Source organism: Lissotriton helveticus, chromosome 6, assembly GCF_964261635.1.
Source record: "Lissotriton helveticus chromosome 6, aLisHel1.1, whole genome shotgun sequence".
Taxonomy (NCBI): Eukaryota; Metazoa; Chordata; class Amphibia; order Caudata; family Salamandridae; genus Lissotriton; species Lissotriton helveticus.
Window position 1 is genome coordinate 1,932,733,090 of NC_136067.1, and position 18,023 is coordinate 1,932,751,112.

The following is an 18,023-nucleotide window of genomic DNA, read 5'->3' on the forward strand; positions in this document are numbered from 1 at the left end:
CACTGGTGAAACTGATAACAATGACCAGGATTGTATGGGTAACATTTACGTTATGAAGAAGGAAAAGTAGCTAAAGGCCTTAGCATGAATGAGTTACACAGTGGCGGTACATGGCTTCACTTGAGTAAATCACCAGACCAATATGAGTGAGGTATGTGACCTGATGACTTGTGGGAAGTTTAAGGCGAAAAGCAGTGCTGTGATCTGCGTAGCTATCTTACTTGTGTGATGTGGTGTAACTGTAGCTATTACCCTAAAGTGTTGTTGTACAATACTATAGAAAGCACAGGAGTGTGAGCCAGTTCAGTAAAGTAGATGAAATACCGGCAGAGGGGCGGGAAATACGCGGTGTGGTTCCTGGTCTAGATTCTTCTGTGTACTCCATAGTGACTATGCTGAGTAGCTGGTTAGTAAAATGACTGTGCAGAATATATTAATATCCGTCAGAGGACTGATGCTACACGTGGAGGATGAAAACAATGAGGATTTTAGAAAAACTTGGAGTGGTCAAGGAAGTGGCTGCTCAGTACAGTCATATACATCACCTATTGTTTTCGGATTACAGACTCGGAGGTGAAAAGGCCACTGAACATAAGAGTGATTGTGGGGTTGTTACAGCAGTGGCGGCTCCTCCGCTAAGGCGGAGGAGCATCACCCCACTTCTTTAGCTGCAAGCTGAATACAAAAAATAAAATGATAATGATGTTTGTGATTATCATTTTGTTGTCTGTATTCAGCTTGCAACTGAAGCGAGGCGTACGGGGCTAGGCTCCCCGCGTGTCACAGGAGGAGGAGTGCTGGCAGCACCTAAAGTGCGTATGACGCTATGCCGTCTCGGGCTGGCCAAACCATCATGTGCACTCTGCACGTTCTCCACCCAGGCTACATTGCAGTCTGGATGGAGAACATGCCCACCCTGCCAGCTCCTGTCTGAGCGCTGAACCATGGTGCTCAGACCAATCACAACACTGCTAAGGCAGCTTTGTGATAGGCCAGGGGATTCTGGGAGGCAGTGTGCTTCCTGCCGTGTAGAGGGGAGGACGGAAAAGAAGAGGTGGCGATAAACAGTAAAAAGGTTTATGTATTTTTTTTATCATCCCCCGTCCGTCCGTCTCCCAGCCCCCCGCCCGCCACCCCTGTTTGGTAGCAGCTGCTCCTGTGTTACAGCCAGGAATGCTAGAACAACTTAATTCTGTGGCTGAAGCTTCTATGGTTTAAATATCAGCTTGACACATTTGTCATTTAATCGCCCATTTGCTGTAGAATTTTTTGATTTTAACAAAAGATAATTGTTTCTAGCTTAAATGGATCAAAATGTTACTCATTCATTCCACATAGTGTTAAACGCCACAAATGACACTTTACAAAACGTAACTATCCCCATTTCAGCCTTATCCACACCTGGAGTGTTACAAGGAGTATCTAGGCCTGTAACAGGTCACCACGAACGTAGTGGCCTGGACCGCTTTCAAATGAAGAGCTGTAACGTTTGCCTATTCTGTACATGCTTCAGAAGTCCTACATCGAAGGGCAATCCTAGACTACTACTTCTTTGCAATTGGCTGGCGATAAAGAACAGATCGCATTACGCAAATTTAGAACGTGTTTTTGAGGTCAGACCATACTGGGACCAGTTTCCTCAGACCTGTTGCAGCTTCTATTTACATCCCATTACTGCTTGCCTTGAAAAAGCCCATAGGACAAAACACGTGTTCGCTGCCATTGTGCTTGGTTTGTACGAAAAGACTGCTTAATAAAAAGAAGAGAAACCATTCCGGACTTCTTTTGCAAACTTGTGTAGCTTCGAATCAGCACTACTGCATGGACTACCTATGTGTGCCTCTGTACTTTTGTATGTTAATACCCTTTTCAGCCGTTGATTGCTGTATTCATGGATTTATGTTGTTTTGTCAAATTACTGTAAACATCCACAGTGATGGTCTGGGGAAAGTGGTTTTGGTGGTCTCCGGAAACAGAATGCTAAATACAGTTTAAACAGGGTTGAATGGATGATTCCCTGTTTGTCACGAAATTGTTTTGTTCACTAGTCAAATTAATTCATGTTTACACCACGGATACTTCTCAAAGTAGCAGGTATTGTAAGAAGGAGCTTACACATTTAGAACTGACAGAACTGGAAGAATGACAAACGTGTTGCATCACTTTTTATTGTCCGGTTTCTTGAATCCTAAATTGTCTGCTGGTGACACATATATAAGAAATGTAATTGTACTGCCCCATTATGCAGTGATGTTTGTTTTGGAAAAAGCTCTTCCAAAGTTCCCATGAATGAAAGACATTCTAAAATTAAACTCAAGATGCCTTTTAAAATATAACTGGGATTGGTAGAATAAAAGAGGGAATTCTTTAACTGAAACCTTTTATCTGAATTCTTTATCTAATCCTTTAACTGAAATAAGGGTGTAAATGTAGTTTTTTTTCTGCTGAGTTCAACACTGTACATGTTTCCACAATCTATTTTACTTTAGGAGGTAGAAAAGAATGTGTCAATAGTATGGCAACCACACAAGGTACAATTATAGTTTGCGGACACATTTTTGAATAGCTTGTGCCAAGCCACTGCAATTTTCTTTACTAATAAACCTTTTCAATTTTTGAAACCTTGAGATCTGCGAGTCAAACTGTCAAACCAATTGATGTCTTTATTGTTTACTTTGCCTTAAGTTATATAATATGCTGCTTGACTGGGCTTTCCTTGCAGAATAACTTAGTCAATCTTGCCGCATACTTTGGTCCTCAACTGCCGCATTAGGACCCGGATCCCCCAGCATGCTCCCCCGCTTCCTCCTGATAACCCACATTAGAATCAGACAGAGATTTGCGTGGGTGTAAAACGGCCATGTTTAATATTTGATATTTCATAAACATGACAAGGCATTTCAAATTCATTATTTACAGTTATCAACACAATTTTATTATTGACTTTCCAGATCTTCTTCAGCCAGATTCTACTCCTCCAGCACTAAGGGGCCTTCCAGCTCACATCAACCATGCAGAGCATCCACGGAAGGTGCAACCCACCTGTGCATATGAGTGAGTCCCAAACCTCTGATCCTTGTCCGCCCTCTCCAGGGGCCCACCCTCCGACCACCAGGCTGACCAGGGATCCAGGAGGCTCGTAACTTGTCGCCCTAGCCTCCCCAGCCGGGGCCATATTTTACAGCGGAGAGCTTACCGTCTCCCCCCTCAGTGCTGGCCTAGGGAGTACGCAAGGCAGACTCGCGTACATTCCGTCGGTCAATTTTACTGTTCCAAGGTCTTTCTACCGCAACACGCCCCTCCAACCTACTGAGCTAAAGGGACAGGTGAGTGGGAGTTAAAATTGAAAAGGGGGGGGAGAGGGAGGCGCCTCAGGGCGCGTGCAACCGGTCCGGTGCAGCAGAGGACGGAGAGACTGGGGTCCCCGCCCCCTGAACCTAAATAGGTCCCCAGCCTCCGCCCTCTGCCCCACCGGAAGTGCGTCACTCTTCCCCCCGGAATACTAAGTGCCGCCATTGGACTAGACGAGGTAGGGGCGGGGGCCGGGTCCTAAGTGCGCGCTCATTGATGCTCGCGCTTGTCAAATTCCCCATTCCCGATTGTCGCTGATCCCCTGTAAGTGGCCTAACAATGTGCCAGTGCCCTAGGGGAGAGGAGAAATGTATGGCAGGGGTGCGCAGGATTGCTACAACCAGTAGGAAAAGAGATTGGAGATGTTATTATAAATGTATACTTCTCAAATCAGGTGACATTTGTCATTTTGCGCCCAGTTCTGCATCCCTCATGTCTGAAAGTATAAAGAAATATTGGCGACATGAGGGATGGTTTAAACTACATACCCTCTGAAAAGAATGTATACATGTGTAAATTAACGAAAGGAAGGACTGGCATGACTGCAGCAGTCACTGTCAGTCATGTTTTGGTCGAGGCATTAGCATGGCTACGGGTGCTAAAGACTGCAAAGGTTGTAGAGTGGAATGATTCTCCTATACCCGTGGCAGCTGGCACTGCACGGTGTCAATGATACCTGATTGTTAGGGTCTTTGCAATTAATACTGTCATTCGTAGTGAAGGGCACACAATAGCGGGTTCTGCAATGCGGCTCAGAAGTGACTGCAGAAATCGGTGTTTCTTCGGAATGCAGGGCTTTCATGGGTGCCCTGTGACCAGTGGGCGGGGTTGGGGAGGGTTAGTAGAGTAAAACTGAGTAGCATTTTCATTAGAGCCTGTGTTTGAAGCCTCGGCAGATAAACCCTGGCCCGTGGCTTCCTGGTGTCAAGCTTCAACCGAAACTTCTCGACACTTTTCTAGTAGTACTGAATCAAAGGAGCTGACGTCTATTTCTTAATGTCTCACCACCGTCCCAGCTATAGAATTACATAGCATTGCATAATGGCTGTAAGAAGGCAGCAGGGACCGGCGCCCATATAGCAGAGGGTAAAAGCGAGCCCATTGAAAGCATGATAAATATGTTGTTCGTTTTTCAAAGCTGTGATGGAACTTGACCGGCGCTGTTTGTGATATTGCAAACAACTCCAGGCCCTAATTGTCACGTTGACGCCTTAAAAATCCCAAGCCTGTTTGCTCGTGTTTCACGCTTAACCTTGCGGTCTTATCCTATTAACAGTGGCTCGGGAACGAACAATAGTGTCGCTTTCTCATTACACAATGCTCCGAATGGAGGGAGTCATGGAATATGGTCTGAGGCCTATAAATTCTGAACCCAATTTCCCTGCTTTCAGCTCGTAACTCATAATTTCCCTTCCAAGATCCTGTTTTGATGCTTCTTTCCATCAGCCCCTCTGTAAATTGCCACCAATTCTCAATTATTTTTGTTGTGACTGCTTCCTGGAAGGTGTTGGAAGTGCTGTGTGTGCGGAACTGGTCTGAAGAACACTACACTTCCTATTTGACTGGTGCTTCTCCATGCATGGCCACGTTTGTGTACCTCTGCCACATTCGTCCCAAGTGGGCATCTGTTATTGTGCTTCTGACCTGAAGCTCGTCTGGTATCACTAATGGCAAGAGGTTTGATAATTACATCTAAACATGAAACCACCAAACACCTGTACCAGCATCAGTAAGTTGAAGACCAATTACTTAAACGAGCAGTCTTTGATTTTTAGAAAAAGGGCCTAAAAAACTTTATTATAAAGTTTCTGATTGTTTTTTTACACGGATTACATTATATTTTTTCTTGCTAGACATTGTCTGAATTTTGATTAGCATTGGTGTTTTTGATCTGTCTATTTAAAGCGAGACATTGCTAAAGTTAAGGTTTTGCAGTAACGCACTCCCCAAAGCCTCTCAAATGACCTTGTCTGTAAACACCCATACCACTCTTGGTTGCCATTCATTTCTCCCAAGACCTTTGATATCACTCCTATGTACACCTCTCCTTTAGAATATTTATAAACTGGATTAGAAGCAGCCCAGTAAAGATGGAGCTGATGATTGTAGGTGTCAAGGCTGTCTGAAATAAGTACAAGGAAGAGAGTATGTGTCCACTACTTGTGAACCGGGACTGCAGCCTTCATTGTTTTTGTGTTTTTTTAAACTTAGGTCATAACGTGGATGTGCCATAGAAGAATGGCTGTTCTGAACGTCCTGCGCACCTTGCCTACATATTGGAACAACTACCCTCCGGCGCTCCACCTCATGACAGACGCCCTCACTCCCTAATGCTTAAAAACTATCTTTTGGGGGGCATGGCTTGCCAGCAGCAAATATTGTCTGCACACTGAAAGAGCTTCACTGAAACCACAAACTTAACCTAATATCTGTTATATTTTCTGCTCATTTCTACAAGGAAATGTGCATCCAGGTGTGCTGAGGTGACCGGCGGTCTGGATACTAAGTTTGCCGCCTCCTGGGCATGAGTTGCTGTAGTGCAGCTGGCCACACTCCGGGGGTTGGGGGGGACTGCTGTGAATCGTGGAGCTGAGCTCGGCGGGGATAAATTCCCCTATCCTGTGGGGTTCTCGGGCTCCAGAAGTGAAGATATTCCTGGGTGCAGGGCTTTAAGTGGGATGAAAAAACTGGGGCGTCTCTCAAAGGGGCGTGGCCAGTGTAATTAGGGGCGTGGGTTTAAACATTAACGATAAAATCTGTGTTTCGAATAGTGTGCCGCCTGACTTGCTGTTTCTGTCATTGCATCCAGATATGTTATACAACAAGTAACATCATACCTACAAGAAGTCAGGACTATTGGCTTTATCAATGGTTATTAGTTGCATATTGATAAATAAGGTGCAATTATGGCTTGTTGTATATAATATTGAAAAAGCTTCCGCTTAAAGCCCTGGTGACCTTACCACAATGTTGCTGCTCTTGCATTTTAGAAAGAGAAGGGAAATTCAGAAAGAAAATGACTCTTTGAAGGATTTCCCTTCAGCCACAACGCTCACCTGGCATGACGTAATGCTGTAACTTCTCCTCTAGTGATAAGTAAACAGTGTGAGCACACGCACAACATGTGCCAGCTGTCTTGAAACGGGTCTCTATCTGGCTGTTTTGCACCCTGGCACTTTTTTCCGGACTGCAGTGACAGCAACTGCTGTCACTGCAGTCCGGAAAAAAACACAAACCGCCTGTGCCAGGGCTCAAAACAGAGCCCGATAGAGACCCGTTTCGAGCCCCTCTTAAAAAAACTGCCGGTGCTCAGACCCCTTGAGACCCGGCCCACTTAAAGCCCTGCTTGCGTGCCCGTCTGGTTCCCCCTCCCGTGCCTGCGGAAGGTCCTGCCTGTTCCCCTGCTGCCATGAACTGAGGTCGGTGAAAGAGACCTGCACTCGGGACGCGAAGAAGCCAGCAGCATGGGAGCACCAGACGAACGACATATCCCTGAGCCCTAGGCTATAACAGCAGACGCAGGGCCCCTAGAGCCAGAGGCCAATCGGCCCGGGCGGGACAATACTGTCCATTTTAAAACCACTGCAGATGTGCTTGTGACCTGGTCCTGTGAGCACACTGGCGTTCACCGGAGTATGGACCTTAAGTTGTGGTGGGGACACCAGCGTAGCTAGGGGGGGGCGAGGGGGGTGGTCCGCCCCAGGCGGCACTATTTTGAGGGCGGCCACGCGGTACTGGCCCGTTGCGGCCGCCTTTATAATTTATTTCGGTACACTGACTGATACTACTACACTACGCCGTTTGAAGTGTAAACGCTGCGGCTGCGCAGCCAGTGGATTGGCATTCACGTGACATGGAGAGGTCACGTGAATGCACCTAACAGTAAAGTCTGTGGGCGCGAAGGCAGGGCAAGTCGGTGTTGAAGAGAAAGGCAGCCGTGTATTTTGCAGTTAGGCAGTTTCCAAAGAGCGCATAAAAATTGGAAGCGAATTATATGTGGGTGAAGCAAACGCAAACGACGGGAAAGCGTCAATGAAAGTGTGCATCTGGGTAATGTATTTGATAGAAGGCAAACTATGTATAAAATAGATAAACAAATCTCAGAATGTCAGTACTTCAGAATAATCACTTGCAGCAAGGAGAGGAGGTGCTTATGTAAATCAGCTTGTTTATGGAGGCTCAAGGGCACTGTCTGGATATTGGGCCTTAATGTTGGAAGTTGTAATTCATGTTGGAACTCTGGGTTTTGAAGTTTTTTGTACCATAACTCTATGGATATTCTGTGTTTGTTTACATGGCTGCTGTTTGAATAAAGCAAAGAGAATAATGAATAATCTTTGCCTTATTGAATTGAAAATTCGTGTTCACGAAAGCTATAAAACATTTTGATTCCAAAACAGGGTGATGAAATGTGAAAGAATTGTTGTTGCAAAACAGTGTGCACACAAACATGCGGTATAATTTGCTTTGTGACATGCTTCCCGTTTCCGTAAATGGTTTCTTAAATAGTTTTTTTTGGGTGCAATTCTTGATATTTATGTTTTCCTGGTCTTCATTGCTTGCTTTTGCGTGTGAGAAAGTGTCACTCCTACTCATTGAAATGTCACTCAAAATTGCACTGAAATTATGAAAATGTCACACTTTGCAATCTGAAACCTTGGGCAGCTATGTTGTATGTCATCTTAGGTTGGGCAGGGCAGTTAGGTTTGATGCGCAGTGGGGGAGGAAGTGTAAATTATGCAGCTTGATAGACAAAGCACTGACACATTTTACCTGGGCACAAGCAGTGTATTTTGGGATATGTAGTAGATTTAGATTTTGGCAAATATCACGAAGGACGGGTCACTTCGATTGTTACAAGGTTACCAGGGTAAGATGAAGGGGAGGTTACTATTGTGAAAAGACGTCAGAACGTTAAATAAATCACTAATGATTATGAAGTACATGAAAGGAAATGTTACTGCCTAACGCAGCATGGAAGAGGGAGATAGAGGGTTAACGGAGGTGGTTACGAAAAGGAGGAGGGTGAACACAGAGCACAGGTGTTAAAAGTACAGGTTTAGGAAGCATGCAGTATGTGGGGGCTTGTATTTCAATCGTGAGGTGTTTATGGAGGCTGATTTAGAAGGTAAAGTTCCGGGTTGACTTACCTGTTGGGCAACAATTCGTTTATGAATGGGTGTCACGTAAATGTATTGGTATGCAAGGGTTTGAAATGTGGGAAGTGGAGAGGTGTGTTTGGGCATCAACTTAGGGGTAGCTCTAGGGTTACTTTTAGCGGCTCATAACAAGCTGTGATGTTATGAGTGAGATGTCACAAACAAGGTAGGTAGAACTGATGTAAGTTTTGGTTTTTTTTCTGCTTCTCCTTCAGCGGTGTAGCTAGGTGGGGGCGGTCCGCCCCAGGCGGCACTATTTTGGGGATGGGGGCTGTCTAGCCCTGGACCGTGTCATGTATGTGCATGTAATTTGCATGATTGAGGTAACTAATAGCAGCGATACTACGTGTCTCTCGGACCTCTTTCAGGTGCTCGCAGTCCTTTTTCCCCAGCACCACCCCAGGGGGGCGGCAAGCTGAAGGATAGCCCCGGACGCCACAAGCTCTAGCTACGCCCTTGGGTGGGGAGGCTGAGCGGCTGTGAGACTCGGGCTGCGAAATGAGGAGAGACCGCCAGAGAGGCACTACTGGACCCTTTACGCCGTGGTGCACTGCAGCACTGTGACTGCTGCTTCAAGGTGAGGTGCTCCTGACCTGTCATGTGGGTGGTTCCCCATTCTCCTCTGGGTGCCGCCCTGCTCCTGTCCCGCATCACTCCTTGCTGGGAGGAATACCCTGAACTCTGGGTCTGTATAATCGTGGGGAACGCCTCCTACATGGTTGCTGCTGAGAATCGAAGGGCCTGGGCACGCCCCCACCCATCCCTTGCCACTCCAGGTGTGCCCCATTCTGCCTTGATTGAGACTGCTAGCCTCGGCTGGGACATACGGGAGGCATGGAACTATAGCACGCTGGGTGCCCTCCTGAAGCAATAGACCTGAATGGTTCAGCAGAAAGTGACTCCAGATTGTAAAGAGAGTTATCATACCATGAAGCCACGCGAGTTGCTGACTCCCCACATATGAGGTAGAACTTAAGGGACAATCGGGTCAATACTACGGGGGGAACCATAGGTTCCTCGTGTAAAGCTAACTGAGCCTATCTTCAACGCTGAGCTTCCAGGTGTGCAGCTGCCATGTGAGTGACATTGTTTGCCAGCCAGTGAAGTGCTCTGGCCTGGCGACCTTGTCAGTAGGTCTGTGACCCACGAAGCCTGACACCGCAGGGCTTTCAAATGTGCTGCACAGATACTCAACTAGGTGATGCCTACTAGTGAGGTGCCCCCTCGTGTTGACAACTACATCTGAGTATCTTCAGATCCAAATATGGGGCTATGGTGAGACCCTAAAGGACGATGCACTTTCAATCAAATAAGATGGACAAATATGTAGTAAATAGTCTTAGCACTGCCAGCTGTGCTTGAAGCGGATGCACCGAAATGTCATTAAAAGTGGTGTCAGTAGCGAGATTGTATACATGTCATCTTTGTATCGTCCTTGATTCACATTTCTATAGGCTCGTAGTTGAATAAAACTCCCGCACCGCTAGTGAGCGCACAGCGAGAGCACATGAAGCTGGTTGTGCGAGGCCTGGATTCATGAGAGCACAAAGTAGGACGTGGTTGGGTTTAAAACTATGAAATAGAAAACATAAAAAGGGAGAAAATAATTGAAAAAATACTTCAATTGCACTAGAAGAGAAATGCGTAGCAAGCTCGTTTATTTTGAGCTTACTTTAGGTCACCTGCTGATAATAAAGGGAGCGATCTCTGAGGCGGGTTGATGCCCCGTTAACATGTGTCTGATGCGGTTTGCTCGTACCCTTCAAGGCCACGGGCGGGGTTCTCTGGTGTTAGTGCCCCCGCAGCCCCGAGTCCTGTGGGTTGGAGGTGCCCCGGGAGCGGTGGCCCCGCTCTCAGGTTGGGGTCCTTGTCGCATCCTCTGTGAGTGTCCGTGTTTACCGGGACGCGGGTTGTGAAGTCTGAGAGAGGTTGCTGTGCCGCCTTCTTGCTGCCCCCCGTGCCCTCGAGCCCCGAGGGTCGCCTCCGGTGGGTGAGGGGCACCACGCGCCATCCCTGGCTCTCATTGAAGTGGGAGCGCGGGATTCGCGAGGCCTCTGGGGGAGACTCCAGCCCCGCTGCAGCCACGTTATCCGAGGCTTTTATTGTAGCGCGGTCCGTGTGGCGTCTGAGTCATTCCCTGGCTGTCCGTCCGATCAGCGCTGGCCTTGCCGCGCGCTCACCTGCGCGAGCCCTTGCGCGCCGCACGCGCCCCCCCCCCCCCCCTCTGACGGGGCACGAGCCGGCGGCGGACGTTAATCCAAGCTTCAAATATCTAACAGGTCATACCTGTCCAGAGCCCCGGGTGGCAGCGGGAGCCGGTGGTTGTTCGAGCCCGGGGTCAGGTGGCGCAGAGGGCCCCGAGGGATCGCCGCGTCGGAGCGGCTTGGCATTGTGTGCCTGGGCGGCGCGGGGATTCCTCATCCGCCGCCGCCGGGGCAGCGTCTGACTGACAGCCGGCTCCCGTCATGGCCGCGGCCGCCGCATGCGTGGGAGCGGGCGCGCGCTGACGGCTGCCGGAGCCCCCCTCCTGGAGACGGCCGCAGCGTCATACGGCACGCAGGTAAGCCTGGCCGCGGCTCTGCCGTCAGAGGGGAGCCTCCTCCAGGACTTCCTGAATCCCGGGCGGTAGGTAGGGCGCCCCTCAGCAGGGAGCAGTCTCACTGCACGCCATGAAGAGCCGCACTTGGGCAATAGATAGCAAGATACCCCTTTCAGGTGTAACCCTCCAACTTCCATTTACTCTGTGCAACGTATGTGCTTGTGAATTTGAACTTTTCGGGAACTGGTTCAGTGTGGCACCTCTCTGTTACTTTTCAAGTGGCATGCGTGTCTTGCGATTGGCACATGAATGCATTGACCTTCAAAAAAAAAAGAGCCACGTGTAAATGTTTAAACTGGGCCGGTCTGGCTTTTAGCAATTTACAGAAGTAAGAACACAAGATTAAAACATGCCTCACGCTTACAGAGGGCAGAGGGGAGGAGGGGGCGAGCAGCCATGCTGATTGCTCAACTGGTTAATAATTGATGGGAGAGCGAAAAAGTAATCGAGTTAATAATTCCACTTGCGTGTTTTGGGGAGTCTTACTAACTATCTATTGCATTATCTGCGACTTTACTGGTTTAGTTTTTCCTATGTGTTCCTATGTATTAGGATTGTGCTTGCAAACCATATCTATGAATCACTAAAATAAGAACAGTCCACACCTTTGGACCAGACCCGTGTGTGGATCTACAATTCAGTGACTTGGAACACACTGCACCTTAGGTTCACATGTGTGGATTGTGTTGAATGACATCTCTCTACAACTCAGTGACATGGAACAGACTAGACTAGGCTGACAGACTAGACTGTACCTTAGATCAATCAATCAGGACATTTGTAAAGCGCACTACTCACCCTTGAAGGGGGGGGGGGGGGGGTTGGCTGCGAACTGCTCGAACAGATCCTTGTCTGACAGTCTTAGATACATGTTTCAGAAATTGGGCACAATACTTTACAGCATGGGCATGTTTGCATTGTTTCAAGTGTAGTACCAGAGGCAGGTTTGGGATCCTCCGAGGTTTAAGGACCTCAAATGTGCAACTGAGGGCCAGCGTTCAAGCTCCACCATGCTGAAGCTAAACCAAGGTGAAAGATGCAATGGTTACTTAGTTACTAGTCTAGCAAGTGGCTAGACTCTCTATCGTTTAGCATTCCATTTTCCTACTTGGATGGTGCATGCATGATTTCCGTTATTTGACCATCCTTATGGATTTTTAGATGGGAAATGTACAAAGTTTTATATATTCTGATTGGGTGAAGCATTTTTTATATTTGTGCTTGCCTTTCTAGCAAAACTATAATATGTTTATATCCATTGGAACTCTTATTAATCTCCCAACATGGGAACGGATGCCTTAAATCATCTGACTAAGGTGTGTAAAACGAGCTTGATGTGTGAACTGTGATGCATCCACCCGTCCAAATTTGGCTTACACACACATCACACACACACAAAAAACACTTTACATACAAATCCCATTATCCTTCACACTCGTAACGCTCCCACCCTACCCTCTGTCTCCTTCACACTCAGATCATTTACAGACACAAACCCCTTCCTCACTAGCACACCACTGTTTTTCTCACCCACTTTGCTGTTTGACATATACACAAGTGCCCCATCAGAAACGCACATAAATCATCCCACCCTTCCATACGTAGAACACACTCTTTCTGATTCACTTACAAAATACCCAGCTCCAACACTTGCATGTTTTCCTTCCCATCACATTTCAATCGCATACACCCATCCAGAATTATAGCTTCCGACCCTGCCCCTCCGTGCATAACCATACCACACTTCTCACTCTCTGTCTAAAGCACACCTCTCCTACCTGGCATCTTCACTCCCTGGCACACCTTACGCTCGGTCTGTCTCATTGTGATGAACCTCTAGATGCCTACAGGGCCAGACTCTGGAATGCTATGTGACCTATGTTGAGAGCAGTACCAACCCACCACCATCCAGAACTCCCTCCAACCCACCATCCTTCGTCAAACACCCTTTCCTCATTCACCTGCAAGGCACCCTGCAATGGCGTACTAGTGAAAAGAAGTGCCCCAAACCCCAGAAGTCGCACATGAAAAGAGCTATCCTTCACCTACCCTGTATCACGTAAGTCAATAGATTTCCTCTCCTGTTTTGGGTCGTGCATGATAAGAGCCTAACAACTGCTGACCTCTGAAATCTGTTGTACTGAAAGGGTCCATGCCCAGGATCGCAAGTGAAAATGAACCCATCCACATGCGCCGTCGATCAGTCTCATCACACCTAAGTCCCACAGCACAGGGCTCACCATATTTCTAATGTCTCAATCCATACATCCCTCTACATCTAATCCCAGCATACCACCCTTTGAAATTGGGATCTGCAGTATCATTTACTGCATTGCACATCCAGCATTAATGCAGTGCTAGAGCAGCATGAGGAACACAAACTTGCTCTTACAGTGCCCCTCTCACCGCCCTGGATTAGTGGATAATGCATTTGTTTGTGTATTTCCAATGAAAAGACATACACATGATTTAGGAATTTAGTGTTATTTTTTGTCTCCTCCGATAACCACTACATCCACGCACAGTTTGGTTGGCAGTCTATGAAAAAAATAAAACAAAGTTTGATTTGCTCAATAACTGCTTCAGTGAACTGAATAGGTAGGTAAAAATTAGTGAAGACTTAAGTGTACTGTATTGTGTACAGTTACATTTGAATAGCAATTTATACATTGGCCATCGCACAAGGACACTTTGTTGGACTCCAAGCAAGCTACTCTCGAGATTGTGCTTGGTAGGAAGGATGTGAGCTTTTTGTGTGGTCCATGTAGGTAGAGTTTCGGTATAGTGGGTGATAACCATAGTTATGCCACTTTGTGGCATATGTTTCTGCACCTGAGCATGTAGTGCAGTAAAATGGGGTAGGAGGATGCTTCAGCTTATAAGCAGGTCTGTCTGGTTGCAAGAGTATGCAAATATAAGTGTGGTCTATGTGAGTAGTGTTTTTGTGTCATCTGGGATTGGCAGTGGACCATGATAAATGCAAATATTTTTTTCTCCTTCATTCATTGATTTTTTTTAAATACTTTTTATTTTTTAAATAATCCTTATATTTGTCTGAATAGTGGCTTTAGCCCCAGATGAAGGTAACCTTTGTAGTGCTCCACTGCCCTCTATATGCACGAACATCCTTTCCTAACCTAGTTGATCATCTGTGATAGATGACAGTGTTTGTTCGGAGGAGCAATTAAATACCTAGAGCGCAATTCATCACTTTACGTGCCTATTATACAGCCATTTGTTCGTCACATAATGGTGAGAAATGGCTGCACAACAGGTGTGGGCGCCCCAATGAATGAGGTCCTTCAGCAGTTGCTTATTTGGTTTCCCTGACAGCTCATTCCTAGCCATATTTGTCATGGCTGCGATTTTTAACTGTGGGTTCAGTTAAGGTAAAGACTCAAGGGGCAAAGTATGACTGACATAGGCCTTGCACTAAGTAAGTAGATAAATAGCGAAAGATGCATTTGCAGACTGGTATGTTTTGAATTATACATCCCTGATGCTGCTGAAACATTTACTAAGCTCGTTCAAAAAGCAGTTTGTATTGAGGTTATAAGAAGATGCTGTGTTGACGCATTAGGAAGCAGCATTACAATAGAGACATTGTTTCACGTGTGCGGGCCTACGATTGTTTAAAGCATAATGGATTTGGGCATTAACTTGCTTAGAAAATAGTTTTTAGAAGCAGAAATTGTATGTAGCTGGCGTGGGCATCTTCGGCTCTCTTGTCAACGATCATGATAGAAACAGGGTTGGTGGACCATGAGAAATGTCAAATTTGACGTGTGAGTGCTAGGCAGCCGAGGGTGCGCTTGCTCAGTAAACTAGGACTACATATTCTGTAATCTGCTTTTAATCCCACACTGCACCTTATTTTAAATAATTTGTGTGGCACACATGTGATATTTATGGGCTCTGGCACAATTAAGCGTCCTGCATCACATCTGATCAGCCTTACTCTCAGAAAAACCTTTGACCAGTTTATGGAACCTCTGGTGATCTACTGTTCCTGAGTGCAACATAGGTCAACCGCATTCATTTTGCTCTAGTGGGTATGTGATGGGCTGTGAACGAGCTCTAATTGCAACTCTTTTAAGTTTTCTTTATCTCTTCTTGCTCTCGCGATGTAAGGTTTTACCCGTCTCCATTTGGTATAGTCTCATATTCATATCCATTGTGTACGTGTTTCATTTAATCATTTTTTTGCTTGCTGAAGTGTTTATGGTTTTTCTGTCAGTCTTAGTACTAAAGCAGCAATACCCAATGAGAGAATGTGGAGGGATTTATTCAGAAGACCACGATTTTGTGGTCTAGATCAACCTAATAGAGGTTGGTAGGCACCCTCTAGATGCCACGGTTAAGTAAAGTACATTATCAGTTGTTATTGCACTCAAGCATCAAAGGGCTGTGCAAATACCACTGAGGGATAACTAAAAGAAAGATGTCAAAGGAACGTGTGATAGCTTTTATCAAGTTACCTCTCTTGCCCTTGTTTCTGGTGCTTCGCTAAAGGTTTGCTGTTAAGTTCCCCACTCTTGCTACCGCAGCACCTTGTTTATTTACTTGTATTTGTAACATGCACATGCACTTTCTGGGGCCAGTCCAATGCACTGTAACTGTTCTTAGTCAGTAAATACAGCTGACTGACTAATTAGAATGTATTTTATTGTAAGGGTTATTCATTTCTGTTTCTCGCTAGTTGTGTAATAAGTTTATTAAATCATTTACCTTGAACTCTGGAGGGTAACCTTGTAAACCAACAGCTGAATAAACTCTTAAATGTATGGATGTCTATCTTTTATGTAGTTTGCTTGGTGCACTGTAACCCTACCAGTGCGCATTGTGTCATCGGGGTCGTTTAGGGTTTTGCCGCATATCGTGCTTAATTTGTGCAAGTGGTGGGCAACAGCACTTATTTTTCATCATCAGACTGCGACTCACAGAAAAAGAGAACTAGACGGAAAATGGAGCTGGGTAGGAAGAGAAAGGTAGGACATAAGTAACAAAAGAAGGCAGTCTTGAAAAAGAACTTGCATGTCTGAGTTAAAAAGACAGAAAGGGTTGGTGATGGAAGAAAGAGTAACTAACAAGGTTGAGTTAAGACAACCACAGCATTTGGCAGCCCAGGCAGTGAGCTCCTAAGAAAACCATTACACCCCTGCACCTATACATTTTTACAAGTTAAATACTGCGGCATGTCACAGAACGTTCCGCCTATTTTGTTTTCATTGAGCATGCCTAGGTCAGCGGCCAATAGGGCATCAGAATGTACACAACTGCACTAAACAATATACATGTATTACTTTCTACTTTACGGCGCCAACCATTTCACCCAGAAAAATTGCAGGCCATATTCCTTACTTAATTCTTCCCCTTCCAACTTGGTTTTGTGGCCAGTCTTGAAATGACAGAAGCCTAGCCTCTTTAAAAAGTGAAGCATAAATGGAGATGCTCTTTTCAGTTCTCCATTTCAGACATACCGTTGTGAACCAGTGGACCTGTAGTTCTCCTGGAACATGTCACGACTTCTGCCTACTCGATGTACTCCTAATACCTGATCCTGAGTTTGCTGCCATTGATTAATAGATACAGACACTGATTAAAAAGCATTGGTAAAGCCAATAGGTCTCGTGTTTGTGAGAGCTGTTGGCTTTGCCAATGTTTTAGCCATGTAGTACAGCAGTATGGCTTCTGTTGAGCATGGCTAAAAGTGATTGAGAGTTGAGTTGCATACAACAGATTGGCATAGAGTGTATTGAATTGGTGCAGATGGGCATAGAGTAGGGTGGCGTAGAGTGCCATGGAGTGGCATACAGTGGGGTGGAGTGGCCCACTAAACTATCCACATAAAATACAGTTCTGTGATCCGCATGGTACACTTTCTTTGCAGGAGGCATATTTACCCTTTGCACTACTTTGATGAGTCAGAACTGCTAGTAGACAACAAAACCCTGATCTCTCTCCAGCAGGATTATTAATTACCAGAGTTATCTAGACTGTTTTATAGTAGCCTGAAAACTGTCCAACATGCAAGAAACTCTGCAGCGGGTAATGTTTAACTCATAATATATTTCAAAACACAGCATCGTCCACGGTCAGTGCCAGGTGCGGCTGCTCTGGTCGCACTGCCCTACAGCTGGCCCTGCAGTTAGTCTTGCAGCAGTGCATGCGCTGTGTAGGCGAGACCTAACAATGAAAGGCTGTACCAGCACTGCAGAATGGCAGCAGTCGAGAGTTGCTGCATCACAAAAGAAATACTAACATTGGCAAGCCACCCTCCTACACTTGTTCTGTGCCCCTACTTATGCTTAGAAGCCAGTTGGTAAAATAGAAGATGTGAAGTCCTCCAGGGAAAGTTCTTGGCCAAAGCATCTACTGTTTGAACACGTCTCGTGTAGTAGCTTTATTCGATGAGAGTTGGGTCTCGAGAGGGCTGTAGCCAAGGACTGCATCTCAGATATTGAACCGCAGCAGTTGGCAAGGGGGAGAATTATTCATTAAAATATGTTTCGTAAACTCCTCCTCCTGGGTCCTTTCTGTTGATGTCCCAACATGGTATTCGCCGTTTTCCTCCTCTGATCTGAATTTTTTGATGGCAGCTGTTCTCTGTCCCATTTTATTTACCTATGAAGTTATAATGACAAACAGTGACTTGCTGACGTTGTTTTAGAGAGATTACATTGTATTATTATACTGGAGATTTCAGTAACCTGATTTTTAGAATCGGTTTATCAAGACTTTGAGTGTCATGCCACAAAGAATTGAAGCGCCTTCACATAGCTGGAGCACAGTCCATTCGGGGAACTATGTACGATGATCTAATTATTTATGAGCTCTGACATAACCTATTATATCTCTCTGAAAAGAAGGGTATATAGAGGCAAGCACCAGCTTCTCGATATCAGGGCATTGAC

General features: G+C 46.0%; 1 protein-coding gene across 3 annotated transcripts in view; it reads left to right on the forward strand.

The window, feature by feature from the left end:
- NCOA1 (nuclear receptor coactivator 1) overlaps positions 1–18,023 on the forward strand; it is a 986,743-nt gene that overhangs the window by 201,360 nt on the left and 767,360 nt on the right. Inside the window, exon 1 of one of the 3 annotated variants that reach the window (XM_078649916.1) lies at positions 10,622–11,070. The exons of the other annotated variants lie outside the window; for them this stretch is intronic. The gene's annotated coding sequence lies outside the window, so the exon portion shown is untranslated. Of the gene's footprint in view, positions 1–10,621; positions 11,071–18,023 lie in introns of those variants that run through there. 3 annotated transcript variants of the gene reach the window in all.